The following is a 6000-nucleotide window of genomic DNA, read 5'->3' as shown; positions in this document are numbered from 1 at the left end:
ATTTGTCTTCTTGGCACAATAAGAATTATTTGTGGAGTGTGCTGTGGTGGCGCAGGGATTAAGCACAACCAATATATGGAGGCCTTAGTCCTTGACGTGGCCGTTGCAGGTTTGATTCCTGGCCTGGCAACCTTTGCCGCATGTCTTCCCCTTCTCTCATTACTCACTTAACTATCAAACAAAGGCCACTAGAGCCAATAAAACCTTTTTAAAAAAGAACTATTTGTGGACTGTTATTGGGATTAGAAGGTTGATAATGTGACTTCAAAAAATTTTAAAATTAAACATAATTTTCATTAACTGTGAGCAAAAAGTCAACATAATTAATAGAAACATTAAGATTAAAATTCTAAGCTAAATGGTTTGTAAACTTAGAAGTAACCACTTTAAATTAACAGGGGTTCATAGTTTCTTTGTCTTTATTTTGTTTTTTTCAGTTTGGTTTTCTTGTATGAATATGGGTTATGCATTACTCCTTGTAATTTTATTTCTGATGAATCTTTGAACATGTTTTAAGTGAAGCCCTGCCAAAGGAGAACTTCTCTCATCTTTGGGACATAAAATAAAATCTAGCTATCTATCTTAAAAACAGTAGTATATGTGTAATAAACTATATCATGTGCTAAAATAAAAAAAAAGCTTTGTAATGATATTCCTGTTTCCTGTCTCAATCACATCTAAATATGATCCCTCCTTCCTTTTCCAACTGTGTTCTTTACGCCCTCTTGTGGCTAACTTCTGCAAGTACATGCTTATTGCCACCCACAGTATCAAAAGCAGAAATGTGGCTTGATGATTAATTGTTCTATATCAACACGGAACAGTCTTCAATTTCAGCGTAATAAATTAAAAGTGAGGGGAATGTAATTACGTTCAATGTCTATTCTGTCACATATGGCATAATTTGCTACAATTTATTTCACCTTAATGCTCATATTTATGTTCACATTAGTAATACAAAAGTTAGTTAAACTCGGCGCATATTCAAAACCTATGATTTTAACATATTTTCTGTTTGTGAACCATATGACAATAAATAAATAAATAATTAAAATTGGAATTGGGCCACTTCTGGCTGCATTGGGGAAAAAATTATATTGTTCAAAATCAGAGTTTGAGATGAGCTGAGCTTTGTGACATGGTGCAAATATAGGCAAGCCAAAAAAAGTTGGTTTGACTGTGAATAACTGGTAAGAAATGCCAAAATAAAGTTGGTATTTAAACAAATAGAAAATATGTGACACCAATTGATTATCAGGAAATACTAGTCAAAAAGCTCTTAGTCTCTGTTGATTACTGTTTTATGAATTTCCGACTGATGACGTGTGGTATCATAAAACAATAAATTAAAGAGTGAATTCAAGCACTGGTGTTCTCAAACAGCAAGCCCCACACACATACAGAGAATAAACACAAATAACTTCTTTCCAAAATACAATAATTTATTAGCAAAATACCTTAGTTTCTAGCAAAACTCTTTGAAATCAAATCAAATTTTATTTGTATAGCACATTTCAGCAGCAAGGGATTTCATACTGCTTTACATCATTAAAGAACTATGCATGAATAAACAATTCATGTTGCATGAATTGTTTATTCATGCAACATTGAATAAACAATCAAAAACACTAAATTTCCTGCCGAGTTGAAGTTCTGCCCTTCGAATCGGCAGGAAAAATAAAAGTAAAAAAAAACTAGGCCAGGCTTTAATTAGGCTTTAACTAAGCTAGTGACATTCAACTATGTTTCAAAGGAGAAGGAAACATTTTTCTTTTGTGTTCCCTTGCAATATACTTACTTCAATATTTTCTGGTCTTTTTTATATAGTCACAAATGTCAATTTAAAATTTCAAATGTATACACATTTAAAGAGCTTCAGTGTTTATTCTTAACTCTTTGGAACAAAAAAACTGATTGAAAATCAATTTGTTTACTGCATGTTTATGTCTGTGTAAGGTTGCGACGCTGCACATGAAAATGGCCCTTTAAACCATTCAGACTACGAACACAACAGAGACACAATCAAAACTGTCAGATAACTGATTTCTCTGCGATAATAACTCAGAAATAGTCCAAGTAGTTTGGATGTATTTTTTCTTCTTTCAACTTACGGGAGGTTTCTGTTTATATCGTAGGTTTGTGGTGCATTTCTATCCTAAAGGAAAATATATAAAGCTTCAGATATTTCACAAAGAGATATTAACATGTAGAAAAGCCTTACAAAAACCTTATAGAAGAAAGTATGATGGCCACTGTAAAAAAGGCTTACAGTATTCAATTATGCCACATGAACTAATCAGTACATTATTGCGAGGGAACACAAAACCTTTTGTGAGGCAACGCAAAAGAAAAAAATTTTTCCCATGTCCCCTAGAGGGTTCCATAGCCATGAAACTCAAAACTAATCTGTTCCTATAAGTTAAATGGAGTCCGTCTGTGGTAAATTCAGTTGACTGGACTTGATTTGAAAAGATAGACACCATTCTATATAATGTCCAACAGCTGACAGTAGGTCAGAGGTCAAACACCAAGCATGAAATCAAAGGAACTGTCTGTAAAGCTCATTGTCTTGAGGCAGAAATCTTGGGGAGGATCCAGAAACATTTCTGCTGCTCTGAAGGTCCCACTGAGTTCATTGGCCTCCATCATTGGTTAATAGAAGAAGTTTGGAACCAGCAGGACTCTGGAAGTGAGCAATCTGGAGAAAAGGGCCTTAGTCAGGGATGTGACCCAAGAACCCGATGGTCACTTTGTCAGAGCTCCAGTGTTGCTCTGTGGAGAGGAGAACCTTCTAGAAGGTCAAGCATCTCTGCAGCGATCCAACAATCAGGCCTTGATGGTACAGTAGCCAGAGGAAAGTCACTGCCCATCCTGTTTAAATAGAGGATGGATCCTGCTTAAATGAATCCTGTTAAGTAGATTAATTAATCCTATTGAGATGTTACAATTAAGAAGATGAACAACAAAGTGCATTTTGTTGTTATTTTTATTCCAATGGCCAACACAGCATTTTGAAGACTGAGTGCAAAGACCAAAGAGTAAAACCAAGTTTCTTGTAGACACAATTTCACTTTATATATCAGAAACATATTCAGTGAGAAGTCATGATACACCCTGTATGGGTTGCAAACTTCAAACTTCTTAGAACAATATTAAGTTCCTCTTTTGAAATGAAACCACAGCACAAAAAATTTCACACCTTAAACGTCAATCTTAAAGTTCATGATTTAGTTTTCCATCCAGTGCTCTTCAACTTTAAGCTATTAAACCATGGGCAGGAGCAGACTGAGAGAACCAAATGCCTTTAATCTTTGCATAATAGGAAGAGAAAGAGGCATGTGAAGAATTACTATGTTTTGTGAAAAACATGGACATCGAGATGACCAATATGGAGAGCTTTGTGTGTTGCTGTCATGTTGGCATCTAAATTTCTAACCGACATCCAGATCAACTCCAGAGACCGAGAATGATTTAAGTGATTTATTACAACAAAAAGGGAAAGAAACACAGGTAAACGGTCCGGGTGCGTTTGGACTGGAACTCAGGTCAGCATGTAAAATTTATTTTTTAAGTTATATGCTGCAGCTTTAAACAGAGGTTCGGTGTGAGAGTCACTACCAGGTGGAGCAGAAGCGAAGCTCCGTCTGTCAAATATTACTACCTGTAGCGTAGCAGCGGTTCAACAGGAGAGCAGAACCAGCGTCTTACATCGCAGCTCGAAGACTTAAATAATTTTGCGGGTTATTTGTTTAGCTTTCTGACCGTCATGCTAATCCGGGTGAGTGTTTGTAGCTGTGCGCTGCTTTACCTGCTGTCTGATCCTCCGTATGTCTTTTTACTGCAGTGAGCCTCGATGTAGCCAAACTCCGTCAAGTATCTCATTGTTTTTATGTCGTATTAGCTTCGTTGTGTTGATGCATTTTGACTGCTTCAATTTTCCGCCGCAACACGCAAACTTCCCCATTCACTCAGTGCGTTACAGTTCCACATCGCTTAGGATTTGTTGCTGCGCAGAGTGAAGGAAAGAGGAGACCAGCTGCACAGGCAGGTTGGAAATGAGATGCAGATGATCGGTATCGGCAACAAGAGCCAATGATCGCCGATCACGTACTTTTTCACGGAAATTGGCCCGATTATGATCGGTGACCGATCGATCGGCACACCTCTACTAATAACAATTATCAGAACCTCATCAGTGGTTTGAAAACAGCGTAACATGTTTTCAAATCTTGTTAGATATATTGTGAGAGAATGAACAGCGACAGGAAATGTTACAGAAATGCCTTCATCTGCAGAGGTGACCATGTTGACACACCGTAAGCCTACAGATTCCCAGAACTAGCTGTGTTTCTGTTTAGGCTGAAAATATGTGAAAAGACAGTCTTCCATGACAATTATGCAACATGTTTAGCTCATCGCCCTCTTTGTATACAATGCACAGGAGTTCCATTTCTTCATAAATAAATAAAAATATTAATGTTCGGTGCATTTACATCCATCGGCTGACATCATGGCCTGCTTAAAACTGGAGAAAATCAGATTCTCACTTCAACAGAAAGAGGGTCAATTGGAGAAGAGTCGTTCAACTTTTCCTTCAACTGTCCCAGTCTCTTTGGCAACATAATTTACCCTTTAACAAGTATAGAATTGTAAAAAAATGAATAACAAATAAAAACACCAAGGTACAAAATAGTGAATGCAAGGTTGTAAGGCTAACTAGATCAAGTGAACCATCATCAGTCTGTCTGCAGGCCAATATTGTGGTTGCCATGCTGTCAGGTTTAAACAACTTAAAATATTCAAACACCACACAGAAAGGAGAAAGACAAGAGAGTTTTAAATATACTTGCAAGGACAACGGACAGAGATGTGCTTCTTACAATCTCCTACTGCTTTGAAGCACGTTCTGCCGCACCCTATCTTTTTATTTCCTTAGGGAAGTCCTTATTACACAGCTTATTCTGTTAATTTGAGTTAATTACATAGCACTACTGTTTCTTCTGCTGTGTTATCTTGAGTCACAGGCTTGTTGCACCTACTACATACTGAGTAGTGAAGAGTGCAAAGTGCAGAGTTCAGTTCCTTTTTGTTTCCTTCTGCAGTTGCGATACAGAAACTGATGAACTCGCAGAACAATAGTGATATACAGCACAACTAAAACAACTTCACACACCAAACACAGTAAATACAAGAGCACAGCAAACATAAGATAAAATACTAAATATTTCTAATACATGCAAAGTCACGTCACTCATTTGTACCTTCTGTCTCACAAATAGATGCAGAAGTTAAGTCACCATAAGGAGTCAAATTTCTCCAGTTAAACATATTTTAAAAACAAGTTGAGAAACTGTCAGGCATTTTATTTTGAAGAAGGTGAACTACATGTTGACTGATAGTCAGCATTAGTCTGGTCAGCTTGTTTTTTAAAAAGTTTTGTTGAGACTGTCAGCCTTTCTTGTCCAGCACTTAAGACAGTATAGAGGGGGAAGAAACCGGGAACTGAAATCAAGGTCAACCTCTGNAGAGTGCAGATTATAAAGTCTGTATACTATATTGCCCTTCAGTAATCACTAGATTTAGATAAAGAAGATGGGCACATCCGACTTCCTGATGCAATAATTCACATTACACGATTTTTTGCCCCTATTTTCCCCTTAAGACAATCTTGGATCGGTGGCCGATCTGAGATTGTCCCTGGTGATTTCATAACCGATCATCCTGCAGTGTGTTATGGCCACTCCGATCTAAATCAGGGGTTTTCCCCGACTGGGAGCCGACAGTTGGCCGACAACTCGTGTAGTGTGAGCTGGACATTGCACTAAGGAAATGAGGAAGGGAGGGTCAGTGGAGAGCACCGGAGTTGAACCTTTTTTCATTCAGTGTCATCAAGAGAAAGAAAAAAGGCAGGAAAAGATGCTAAAGCCGATAATTAAAATGAGGTCGATAGGTTTAATTTATTGTGCGATTAATTGATTTATCGTTTATCGCGACAGGCCT

At 37.4% G+C, this 6000-nt stretch overlaps 1 protein-coding gene across 1 annotated transcript in view; it reads left to right on the top strand.

Annotated features, from left to right (window-relative positions):
- Positions 1-6000, top strand: part of pam (peptidylglycine alpha-amidating monooxygenase) — a 30222-nt gene that overhangs the window by 22610 nt on the left and 1612 nt on the right. The window lies entirely within an intron of this gene.

Source organism: Poecilia latipinna, unplaced genomic scaffold (genome assembly GCF_001443285.1).
Source record: "Poecilia latipinna isolate Pla-1442-1.1 unplaced genomic scaffold, P_latipinna-1.0 Scaffold218, whole genome shotgun sequence".
NCBI lineage: Eukaryota > Metazoa > Chordata > Actinopteri > Cyprinodontiformes > Poeciliidae > Poecilia > Poecilia latipinna.
This window is presented reverse-complemented; position numbering and strand designations above follow the sequence as displayed.